Below are 13,161 nucleotides of genomic sequence, written 5' to 3' on the forward strand. Positions count from 1 at the left end.
TCTTGTCAAAGATCAGTTGACTGTAGATATGTGGATTTAATTCTCTGTTCTCTAATCTGTTCCATTGGTCTATATGTCTGTTGTTATACCAATACCATAATATTTTGATCAAATCACCTAAATGAGGGCCAGGGCTTGAGGATACAGCAGTAAACCAGAGAGGTAAACTTATTAATTTAATAATATTTGTCATTTAGTGTAATTTTTTGTGCAAAATTATTATTTGGTATGTTCTTTTCATTTAACATATATGGCATATTTTATTCCCATTGCATAGGACACAGCCAATGACTATACTGTTCAATATTATCATACATATTATATATTTTTCCCTTCATAAAATACATTATAAATCTTGGAACATGATCCCTAGTTGCAGTACTTTCTATGGGGAAATTCTAGTCACTCTTGAGCTTTGTACTTACGGCATAGTTTACAAGTACATATCACAGCAAAAGTGAAAGGAAAGCTTTCTATACTTCTCCAAATATTTCATAATTCCTATCACCAAGTGCCTTGGATGTGGATAATACGGGCTCAATCAATATTTGTTTTTATATTTTTAATTTTTTAACTACATCTTTCTCTCCTTGAATTCTTGAGCCCTAATGAAATGCTCTGATATGGTTGCAAATTTTCATGTAGAGAAGCAAAGACTTATAAAAGGGCTGATCATGGCAGCATAATTTATGATAGCTAAAAATAGAAAGCATTTTAGATTTCAAACAAAACGTGAACAGTCAAATAAATCACAACATAGTCAAGTACCAAATATTACACAGGTATTATTAACCATGAGTCTAAAGAATAATATCATAGGGAATATGCTCATGTAAAATGATGAGTAAAAAGTTTTTAGAAATTAAGAGAAAAAAATCAGAATGCAAAATCACATGTATAGTGCATATATATATATATATACACATATAGTTATATAAATATATAGAACTATATATATAGATACTAGTTCCTTACTACTTTGACTAGTCTATGGACTAGTATCATAGGCATAACCTGTAGCTTATTTGAAAGTCAGACTCTTAGGCTCCACTCCAAACCTATTGAATCAGAATCTTCAGGTAATTTTTGGCACATCAAAGTCTGAGAAGCATTGACTTAGGGAGCAGCATTAGGTCACTCTATCTACAAATCCACCTCTCCAAATACACATCTAGTGTCTCCAAGGGGGGTTCTGTAAGCAAAGACTGAGGCACTGGGGTCAGGTGGCTTTACTTCTCCTTTAATATCCCAAGGGAAAAAATGGTCTTTGATAATGGTTATTGTTTTCATGTTATGTCAGAGAAAGTAGTGAAAGGTGTATTTTTTCACTCTTGCAATCTCTTATTGAATATGCCTTTTATATAATCTCTGCTCATTCGTTTTCCTTTCTGCTCCCTCCTGTCCTTCACATGCCTCCTCTCGTATCTAAGAAGGCTCAGGGAGGATACCCAGCATCCCAAGATTAGGAGAATAATTGTGTCCTCATGTGCAGCAATGGATACCACCACAGAAAGTAACATACGTGCTCTCCTATCCCTTCACACTAGGATGCAGGCATCACTGTCCCTCTTGACCATTGTCCCAGTGGCCACTTTGTTACAGTGCAGACCTTGCTAACATGTCCCATCCTGGTACACTTGCGTAAAACTTCCTTCTGACCACTGCCCTCATGGTTAGGCCAGTTCACCTTGGACCTAGGCCATGGTTTTCACTACTTTAGATTACCATATGGGGCTCCACAAGGTCATTACCAATATTGTGGTTCCTAAATCAGGTATCTCTGCCCACTTAGTTGCTGGTGTCCTCAGGTAATTCAGTGCAATGCTCTGGGCCACCACGAGAAGTGCCTTTGAACTTTCTGTCCTTTGGGTTAGCATCACCAGTCTTTTCCACACTGATGATACCACATGTCTGCCAAGAAGGGGAAATGGAAGAGGATATGGGCTTAACCAGAAATTAGATAAGGGTAAAGGGATTTGGGAACATCTCTCCTGAGAGTTTCCTATGAAAAAAAATTCTGGCTATCATTCAAACATGGAGTATATAATACAATAGAAAAGCAGAGTAATGGGATTTAGGAGACCTACTGTCTTCTTCTAGTTCCCTGTGTGACCTTGGGAAAGTCAATCTTAGACCCTCAGTTTCCCTCTTTATAGAATGATGGGTGAAAACATTTGCCCAACTTATTTCCAAGCTCTGGTCAAATTCAATGAGACAATATTTGGAAAGAGGCTTTGAAATCTGTATGATGTAGTATTAGTGTCAAAAATATGCAGCATCATGGTAAGAAAAAAGATAATCTGTGCCAAAATTGACCTCAAAAAAAAATCTCACACTTGTTTACCTGGTAGAATCCGTGAGTTGATATTTTATACAAGGTCAAGAGTAAACTTGGAGACTGGTCTAGACTGAAAACCAACAGTGTTTTAGAAAGTGGTACACAGCTGCTACTAGGTAGGGGAAATTGAGGGCATCGAGAAAGGAAAAAAAATTCTCAAACATTTATGCAGTTGTTCAGATGCCAAACATAGGAGATTTTTGCATTTCATTATATACATACTTTCAATCTACATAGATTTGTAGCAAAATAAACACCCTATATACAATATAATGGCTTTGTTGATTTGGTTAAATTAGCTGAAGGCATTGTTGGCTTCATCATTAAAATTCATTTCTCAATGTTCTTTAGCTTTATTGACTCTTTTATCAATTTTCTTCAGTTCTGTCCTCATTCCTTGCCTCCTGTCTCTTTCAATTTCCTATCTAAAATGTTCCAAAGTAATTATTATAAAAGTTGGAGAAAGATGATGAACCTTTTTTATTGGCAAGAGATGAACCTTCCAAACTCATTCTGAGCTCATCATCACAGCCCCTAGATTATGGAGTGGAAATTCATATCTTAAGAGTGCCTCAGTTTAAGCATGCAGAACAGATGTTTCATTTCACAAGTTTTCCCAATTTATTATGCATGATATCTCTATCTGTGTGAGAGGAACACTGCTTTGGGGAATAGGCCGTTCAGTTTTCCCCAGCAAGCTGATGCATGGAAATGGGCTATTGAGTCAGCTTCTATTTACCTTAGGAGAGGAGGTTTTCCGAATGCTGTTTGTTTTTCTACAAGGACATTAAGGGGAAACAATCACAGTTCCCATACTCTCCCCTCTACACGTGTCATTTCCCTACCAGGAATGCATTTAATTGGATGCACCCATCTAGCAAGGCATGGCTTAATTTCACAACTTTTGTGAAATTGATGAACCCGACTCATAGCAATAGCTCTTTCTTGAAATGGATAAACTGTTGGTGTTATCATTTGCATCATCATCATTAGCAATGTAGGAGGGACAAAGATGGTACTGGGTGGGAAAGTGATATTATCTTCACCTCTTCATGTTGCACTGTAAGCTCCGCGGTAGCAGAAACCATTCTTATCACTCTTTGCCACCCCTCTCAATGGCTAGCATGGTACCTTTCACATGGTTAGTGTTTAAAAAGGATTGCCAAGTCAGTTATGTAAAACGGCCTTGCTAACTTTGGTATCCTAACTTTGTTCTTGCATTAGGGCTAGAAGACAGGGAGGAGATAAAATAAGAAAGTGAAAACCAATCCTGAAAGCTATTGGAACCAAGAAAGGTAAGGAGCAAAGTTGGCATTATAAGAAAAGCACAAACCTATAAAGCAGATAATCCTCAGGTCTGAAGGTCTCGTTTCTCTCCTGGTCTAGACACTCACCCACCTCTTCTTCTCTTAATTCTCTTTCTTCCCCACGATGATTCTCCAGACAACCCTGAATTAAGTCTTCTAATTTCACATACTTAAGAATGTCCAAGCCATTTATTCTCAGACACTGCCAGTGGGTGGGTCAATTGATATAACCCTGAATAGAAAGCAATTGGGAAGAATATACCAAGAGTTTAAAAAATGTGCATAACCATCATCTCAGTAATTCCACTTCTGGGACTCTATCCTAATGGAAAAAAATCCTCACTCTGAACAAAGATGTATGCCTTAAATTTTCAATACAGCTTTATTTATACAGAGATAGGAACAATCCAAGAGTTCTACAGTAGGAGAAGAGGTAACTAAATTATGACACAAGGCTCTTGCTGGAATGTTTATTAAAAAGTTATTTTAAAATATGTTTTAAAAGCATTTCAACCTATTTTATTTTTAAAATTAAGATATAATGAAGTTGACTTTTTGATGTGACCAGGTCCATGAATTTTAACATCTATATAGATTTGTATAACCACCACCAAAATCAAGATAAGAAACAGTTGCATCACCCCCAAAAATCTCCCTGTGCTATTCGTTTGTATCATGCCCTGACCCCCTCCCCCCAGGACCTGACAATCAGGACTGTTTTCTGTATTTATAGTTTTATCTTTTCTGGAATGTTACATAGATGGAATTATCAATATGTACTTCAGTCTTTTGGCACTGGTTTCTTTCACTCAGTATGCTTTTGAGGTTCATCAGTGTTGCTGCACATACCAATAGTTCCTTTCTTTTTTATGGCTGAGTAGTATTCCAATGCATTGATGTACCACAGTTGACCTATTTACCCATTGAAGGATATTTGGCTTGTTTCCAGTGTTTGGTGATGAATAGAGCTGCTATACACATTCATGAAGAGGATTTTGTGTGAACATAAGTTTTTATTTCTCTAGGGTAAATACTTAGGAGTAGTATTACTGGGTCATGTGGTAAGTACTAACTCCATAAGAAATTGTAGGTCTGTTTTCCAGAGCTAAAAGCATTTTTAATAGTAAGGAGAAGTGCTGATGTTATAAATTAGAAAGTAGGAAATGAAATTGCATATACAGGATAAAATATGCATAAGAATAAGACTGGAAGGAAATATATCAAAATGATAAAAGTGGTTGTCTTGCTGTGACTGGATAGTAAGTAGGCTTTTTTTCTTCTTTTTCTGTGTAAACTTGATGGCCTTTGACATCACCAGGCATTGAGTAAAAACATATCAAATTTACAGTAATTACACAAATCCTAGTGCTCAGAGGTCCCACTCCCTCAACTGTGAATACCTAGTCATGTCCAGAGACTCCCCTCTGCAGTTTTTTCTTAGGAGCAGAGCTGTAAAGTCAGAACAGCTTCTTGTATCTCTGAAGATCCTCTACTGTGATGTCTGAGGGCTCTATTTCCTGTCCTTCTGTTGCCCATTGTGCTGTGTTACCCCCGACTGGAAGGCTGTGCTCTGGAACCTTCCTCAGAACCACTGACCTTTGTTTTTCTTTCCCCTTGGCCACCAGGAGAGCCCCTGCTTCTTCTCTGGTGGGTCCTGGTGACACCTTTCCTTCTATCATTCACAGGCCTGGTAAAGTGAGCGAGGGGAGGCAGGGGAACACCCTAACACGACTCCCTCCCTCTGACCACTGTCTTGCTGACACTACAGACTTGAGTCTCACTCAGCGTTTTCTCAAAGGGGCCAATGCCTTCCCTCCATTCCAGCCTCCGGGAAGAACCTAAGACTATCAGGCAGGTCTGTCCGTGAGGGAAGCCCACTGTGGACCAGGACAAAGTCTTCCATGGGACTTCTTACCTGGCTCAAATCACCATACAGGCTTCCACAGCCACAAGCTTCCAAGGCAGGCAAGAAGCTGCTGAGCATTCGCTGGCAGCGCACCACAGGCCTCTAGGGGGCAGTGCTGTCTCATGCCACATGTTTATCTCTGTGCAGTTTCACTCCCTCAGCTCTCATCCAGCCAAATTATCCCTGCAGCAGTGTTTTCCAAATATTTGATGAGTATGCGCTACTTTTACAATCAGGAAAAATAAATCACTAATAATCTGAAGAAAGCAGAGAATTATTTAAACACCAAAGCAAAGTACTCACTCATAGAAGGCATTGCCTAAAATATAAAAATAGCTTCCTTTTTATAGTATGCTTTCTAGACCATTGCTTTGTCTGTTATCTTTTCTCATGATTCAAAGCCCAAAGTTATGTGTCCTTTAGTTAAGTTACTAGATTATATGGCTCTTGATTTTAATTTTGCATATTTAAAATAGCATTGACCACCAATTTTTAAAACTTCTAAAATAATTTTAGTAGTATCCTCTAAGTTTCTCAGGGGAAACTGAGAGTAATGATTGTTCTCTTTGTATTGTGCAGAGATAGCAGAGAACTAAAGAGATGGCTATTAGTCTTAGTTCTTAGAACATTTATATATAAATGCAAAATATTCTTTTAAAAAATCCTTATTGAAGTACAGTTAATGTACAATATTATATGTTATACCTGTATAATAGAGTGATTCACAGTTTTAAAGGTTATACTCCATTTACAGTTATTATAACATATTGGCTATGTTTCCTGTGTTGTACAGTATAAACTGACAGCTTATTTTATACATAATACTTTATACCTCTTAATCCTCTGCCTCTGTATTGCCCCTTCCCCTTCCCTCTCCCCATTGGTAACCACTAATTTGTTCTCTAACAAATTTCTGTTTCTTTTTTGTTATATTCGCTAGTTTCTTATATTTAAAATTTCCACATGTAAGTGATATTATACAGTATTTGTCTTTCTCTTTCACCTAAGTGAAATGAAAGTATTCTAATAAGTGAAAACAGAATGTTACCAATTTATACACATAAGAGCATGAATTTTGAGTCTTTTGAGTTGAACTATTCAACTTAGGCTAGTTCACCCACTCCCTCACTGTGACCACCCCTTCTCCCACCACTAGGGATGATGACCTATCAGCGGTGTGGCTAGGGAGAAATAGGCTCTACAGAGTTATAGGTTGGATGTGGATAACCAGCCCTGCCAGATTCTTAGACAGAAACCAACCCCACCAAAAGGAAACTTAACTCATTCACCAAATATTTATAGAGTGCCCTCTATTTGCCAAGCACTGTTCCAGGTGCTGGGATATAGTGGAAAATTGCATAGGAGAAATTCCTGGTCTCATAGAGTTCACATTCTGGGCATAGGTGGGAGATAGCTACAAAAGAAAAATAAGAAGAGTATCCTTTTGGGAATTAAAATAGGATAGAGACTGACTTGTGGGGGCCACTTTATGGTGGGGCGGGGGTGTCAGGGAAGGCCCCTTTGAGGAAAGGTATTTTAGTTGAGACCTGAATGATAAGGAGCTAGCCTTGAGAGGATAAGGGGTTCGAGGGCATGTTCCAGGGAAAGGAAACAGCTAGTGCAAAGGCTAGAACAAACTGAACAAGTTTAAGAAACAAAAGTAGGTGAGAGTGGCTGGAGTAGAGCAGCAGGGAAGAAGATGAAGTCAGAAAGGTAGGCAGGAGTCTAGTCAAGTGAAAGTCTTGTGGGCCAAGGAAAGGAATTTTAATTTTATTTTAGTCCAGTGAGAGATGTGGAGGATTTCACATAGAGGAATGAAATGATACAGGTTTTTAAAAACCATTCTGACTGCCATTAGGAGGACAGGCTTGGGAGCATGGGGATTATTTAGACAGCTCTCACAATAACTGAGGCCAGAGGTGATGAAGTTATAAAGCAAGAGTGTTGTCAGTGAAGGAAAGGGACTGAGTCACTACATCTTTTGGAGATGGAGCTGTTTGGATTGGCTGATTTATTGGATATACATGGTGGGAGGGGCGGGGATGGAGTTGGTGAGTCAAACGACTACTCCTAGCTTTTTAGTTTGAACAACTAAAAGGATGGTAGTTCCATTTCCTGAGATAAGGAGACTGAGGAGAGCATGTAGAACTTCTAGGGGGAGAAACTAGTGTTGAACATATGGGCCTACAAGCCAAACCTTTCACACTTGTCCCTCTGCAGCTGCTTGTTGGAAGGGTATGATCAGGCCAGCAAGCATTCTTCTGAGTAAACTGATCTGATGAAAGTTTTACCTGGAAGGGGAAAGCCAAGGCTGGGATTAAGATCTAAGGTCAGCAACCTGTCACACCAACAAAGAAATGTTTGTTAAGGTGATCAATAGATAAGCCTCCAGAAAGAGTAGCTCCTTAAAGTGGCTTAATTCCAACTAGGTAGCTCTTACTCATTTGGCCCCCAACCTCTTGGCAGAGCTTTCTGATTTTTTAAATAACTATTTATAGTTATATATATTATATATATTCACATGAATTGAAAACACATATGTAGCATGAATTCTAAATATTTATTTTAATGTTTGAACATCCCTGAAATTTAAATAAATGAAGCTTTGAGTTTCCATAGAGAGAGAACAAATATTTAAAAATAAGAAGTCTGAGATAAAGGTTAAAAAATGGTAAAGCTGTAAGTAGCTCTTAAATGCATAATATTTTCATTCCACAAAATCTTAAAATGTAAATAAATGCTTTAGCTTTTGACTCCAAAGCTGGAGAATTTTGTGTGTTTTGAAGAACTTTGAAGTGATACATTTACTCATAGAGATCCTGAATAATCATAGTTCTTACTCATACTTACCTCCTCTTCATTATTGTGATGGCTTCTGTTAATCATTAAAAAGATCCTTTTAGTAGAAAGGCTGCCATAGCTTCGATTTACTTTTGGGGAATAAGATCTTCCCACTTCAGCAAGCTGTTTTCATGTTGAGGTCCTTACAGAGAATTATAGTCTCTCAAAAATGGAGGGATCCCCAGTTATGTCCTTGAAGGAATAGAAGGTTCAAGAGTGTGAGGGTTTCACCCAGCCACCAGAGTCTTACAACATATTTGAAATTCTCCAAAGCAAGTACCAAGGGCGGATCTATCTGAGCATCATCTTCATCTCCTACTTATTTCCCCAGGGTTGCCCACAAATTCCTCTACCCATCACAGGAAGAGTGAACTTTGGAGAATACCTGAATGTTGAATTTAGGAGTATATGTTTTGTAGCTACGTTCCATTTGAGCAGCCTGGGCAGGGGCCAAGGAAACCCATCTTGTAGAATATGCATCATTCATAGAACATAACTGAGAAACTCTGATCCAGGACTACCCAGTATTAAAATGGCCTCTTGGGCTCTACACTAACTGGTTCCCCATTCATCTCCCTGCCCTTATTTCCTACCATTCTCTCCCTGGTTCACTATGCTCCAGCAACTCTGGTCTCCCTGTTTTTCTTCAAAAACAGAGACACTTACCTTGGGGCCTTCACATTTTCTGGTCCTCTGCCTGAAACACTCTCTCCTTGTATCTATAGAGCTTGCTCCCTTACCTCCTTTAAGTCTTGGCTCTAAAGTCACTTTTTTTTTTTTTAAGTCACTTTTTTAAAAAGGTCTATCCAGACTAACCCCATTCAAAATCACAAACTTTCTCTCCACCCACTCTTACCATCCTCATTATCTGGCTCTTTTTTGTTCAAGCATTTATCAATTTCTAATACATACTATCATGTATACATGTATTGTACTTATTGTTTATTGTCTATATCCTCCCACTAGAATACAATTCCACAAAAGGTAGGTAGACTGTTTGTCTTTTTGTTGTTCACTGCTGACTCCCCTGGGCCTACAAAAGTGCCTGACACATAGTAGGCTTGCAATAATAATTGCAGATTAAATAATTGAACAGAAGGTATCTGAAAAACTAAGGCTTGATATGGTCCCTTCTCTCAATACCAGCACACCCACCCAAGGCCAGTCCTCTCCCAACACTGCTGACCTGCTGCCACTCAGTCCTCAATGTGTCAGTGCATGGCCTTATGCCCAATACCTGCTTGGTCCATAGGCTATTACTGAACCAACCTTGAGTCTGCTCACCTGACATACAGCAAAGCCAAGCTACTGACACCAGGCTGTGATGAAGGAAAGTACAGCTTTAATTGCAGGGTGCCAAGCAAGGAGAATGGGCAGCTAATGCAAAAAGACCCAAACTCCTTGCTGGCTTTCAGGGAAGGGTTTTTAAAGATAATGTGAGGGAGAAGGTCTCTGTCTTTGTGATAAGCTCATGTACAATTCTCTGATTGGTTGATGGTGAGGTAACAGGATGATGTTTCAGGAATCTCAGTCATCAACCTTCTGGTTCCAACTGGTCTGGAGTCTACGTGCTTGCAGTCAGCAGCTTTCATCTGGTAGAAGTCTGGTTTCTGTAAAAATAACTTGGGAATGTGCATCAGATATTATTATCTATGTCCTTCAGAGAGGAACTAAAAGTCCTGTGACTCTGCTACATGGCTGTTCTATTGTTTAAATTGTTACCAGTTCTCCTGCCCAACTGCTGTTTTTTGTCTCTGCATATTGTTACCCCTCTGATCATTAGCCCTTTGAGCCAGACTTTTTGAAACTTAGGGAAGGTTCAGGAGACTAAATTTTTTCCTTAAGCAAGAGATAGGGAACATGAACAGCTCTGTTATCAAGAAAGACTGTCTAGAGATTGCTTGGTTTCAACTCTCCCATTGCAGCCCATGACCCAACCCAGCCACACAATGTCAGCAGTTTGTTCAGATCTGAAACTCTTCAAGTTTCAAAGTCCCTTTTCAGTCTATGTCTGTCCCCTGTGTTCTTGCTCCTGTCCACATCACCTCCTCTGTCTGAGTCGGCAACACCCCCTTGGGAAGCCTGGCTGTAGGGTAGGGTGCCAGTCTTTCCAGCAGCCCCTTCTATGCTCCCCTCCAAAAGGAGCTCTTTTTCCTGTGAATATTTTAATGCCAACCATTAGAGGGAAATAGACCTGGGATAATAAAAACAACCAGCAAGGAATTTAAAAGGTTATGAAACAAAATTTTCATAGTTGTGTTTTCTCATTTATATTTCTTGACTCATTTTTGAGATGTTTATGTAGAATCATCTCTTTTCCTTATTGCCTACTTTTGGGTGAAAAGTATTTTCAGAATTTCTCAATTGTGTAAAATAGTAATAGAAAACATTTATTGAGCAATTACTATGTGGTTGGTACCATAATGCCCCTCTGAACAAATTATCTTATTTAATCCTCATAACATCTCAGTGAGGTTGATGCTGTCAATCTTTCTGTTTTACAGAGGAGAAAACTAGAGTCCAAAAAACTTAAATATACTCCCAAGGTTACATAGCTAGTAAATTGAAGGTTCTAAGTTTAAACTATGATTTATCTAATTTGAGGATTCATATTTTCAACTACTATAAAATATCTCTGATATATATATATATATATTAAGCTAAAAAATGCTATTTCTGAAAAAAATTTTTTTAGCATCTGGTGCCCTATTTTAATCCAGTGAACAAATGTTTTATTGAGTACAGTCAATGTGAGAGGTATAGTCTAACCACTGGGGAGTCAGAAGAGCAAACAGACATGGCCCTTGCACTCATAGAACATGTTTCTTCTTCAAATCAAATTCTTGAAGTATGTACCAGTAGACTTTAGAAGATTTATAACCTGTAGTCAATCATCCCATTTCTAAAAACAAAAATAATCAAATAGATACAAATAATTACATATAGAGATGTTTATCAAAGTACTATTTGTAATAGTTACAACTGATATGTCCAATAGTAGGTGAATCATTAGGTAAACTGTGGTACATTCATACATTAAAATATAATATTCATGATAATGTTTTCAAAAAATGTTTATGTTATGAACAAATACTTAAATTATAATGTTCAATGAGAAAAGCAAACTACAAAACAATCTGTTTAGTATGCTTTTTTAAGTATGTAAAATAATATGTAAATGACATTGTTTAGATAAATTAGTGCAAACCATATGAAATTGACATTTTTGTAGGTCAAAAGGATCAAATATCAGTAATTCCATAACAAGAAAATCTGAAAGCAAGTAAGTCAAAATATTAATGGTGATTGTTTCTTGGTGATGGGACCATCAGCTCTTTTCATTCTCTTCCTTTTATTTTTCAGCATTTTCCAATTTTCAACAATGTACATACATTACTTTTCTAATAAAAACATTATTGTATAACAAAAAGAGAACAAATGTTCCTCTTTTGGCCACGTTACTAAATCATAATGCTAAATGTACTCTGATTGAGTGCATGTAATCCATCATGTCAGTTAACTGCAGCAAATGTAGCAATGGACTGAATTCCATTTTATACACACTGCAATAAAGATTCAGCCCCGAACAGTATTTCAGGGTAGCAGTCTGAAGCAGGGAGCTGGTTCAGATAAAATAAATGCCGGATTTTCTATACTTCACAGTAATGGGAAAACGACTGTTTTATACTGACTGCCGTAGAGGCAGGTTTCTAAGACCTGACTCATATTTCCGAGAAAGTCACCTGAATTTCTTATTGAGATCTCCAGTGCTTCCAAAATATTAACTACACACACACACACATATGTATAACCAAAGAAAAGCATGTCACAAATTTCTAGCTCTTGTAGATAATGGTGGCAAATTTTATATGCTGGAAAGAGGGTGTCTTTTTTTTTTTTTAAATAAAGGATGATCTAAAATAACTTATCAATCCTTTATCATCCAGTGTTGATGAATAGTCTTGTCTGTTAATATAGCCAGAAACAATGGAAAATTATATGTTTAAGTAAAATAGCTCTTCCTTTTCAAAATTTGATAAAACTGCTCCTTTTACACTTAACTTTTAACTTTAAATAATACATTATATATACATTTTAGTGAGTGCTTACTTTGTGCCAGATGCTGTGTTGAGATGCGGTATGGATTACTGAACAAGACTGACACGTCTCTTATAGCCTAGTGGCAGAGACAGACACACATGCAAATAAATGCAAAATTATTCATTGTGAGAAGTGAGATGAGAGCAAAGAATGGGATGCTGTAAGAAAGAATTAGGCTGAGAAAGAATTAGACTGGGAAGAACTTGAAATCTAAATTAGCACAGGATGATTTCTCCGAGAAAGGGACATTTAAACAGGAGGATGGGCAGAAGGAAAAGCTTCCCAGGGTTAAGAAAAGATGTAGGAAGGCCATTACCCAATGAAAAAGAGCTAGAGGGACTGAAAAAAGTTGAGTGTGCCTAGAATTTTCTCAAGTAAGGCAGAGAGAGTCATCAAATGGTGTTATAGTTGAGGTAAGCCTGGGCCAGGTGATTCAGGAGTGGCTAGGTCATATTAAGGATTTATCCAAAGTAGAACACAAGTCTGCTAAAGTATGTTAAACAGAGGATGGTATGATTAAATTACTATTTTTAATACATCATTTCACTGAAGTGTGCTACTGGATTCTACTGGTTCTACTATTCTACTGGATGTAATTCTATGATGTCTGAGGTTTGCTTTAAAATACTTCATATATAAAGAAAAAAGAAAAAAAGATGAAAGTTGGG

General features: G+C 37.7%; 2 long non-coding RNA genes across 2 annotated transcripts in view; one reads left to right on the forward strand and one right to left on the reverse strand.

Moving 5' to 3' along the window:
• LOC123613119 (uncharacterized) overlaps positions 1–3,634 on the forward strand; it is a 58,844-nt gene extending 55,210 nt beyond the window's left edge. Inside the window, exon 6 of the long non-coding RNA XR_012510226.1 lies at positions 3,563–3,634. This is a non-coding gene — a long non-coding RNA (uncharacterized LOC123613119). The remainder of the gene's footprint in view (positions 1–3,562) is intronic.
• Positions 3,635–3,742: 108 nt separating this feature from the next.
• LOC141579134 (uncharacterized) lies at positions 3,743–10,297 on the reverse strand. The gene is made up of 5 exons (XR_012510227.1): positions 9,677–10,297; positions 8,402–8,584; positions 7,749–7,842; positions 5,561–5,734; positions 3,743–3,877 (listed from the first exon to the last, which is right to left on the reverse strand). It is a non-coding gene; the product is annotated as an uncharacterized LOC141579134 (long non-coding RNA).
• Positions 10,298–13,161: the final 2,864 nt, after the last annotated feature.

Source organism: Camelus bactrianus, chromosome 11 (assembly GCF_048773025.1).
Source record: "Camelus bactrianus isolate YW-2024 breed Bactrian camel chromosome 11, ASM4877302v1, whole genome shotgun sequence".
Lineage (NCBI taxonomy): Eukaryota > Metazoa > Chordata > Mammalia > Artiodactyla > Camelidae > Camelus > Camelus bactrianus.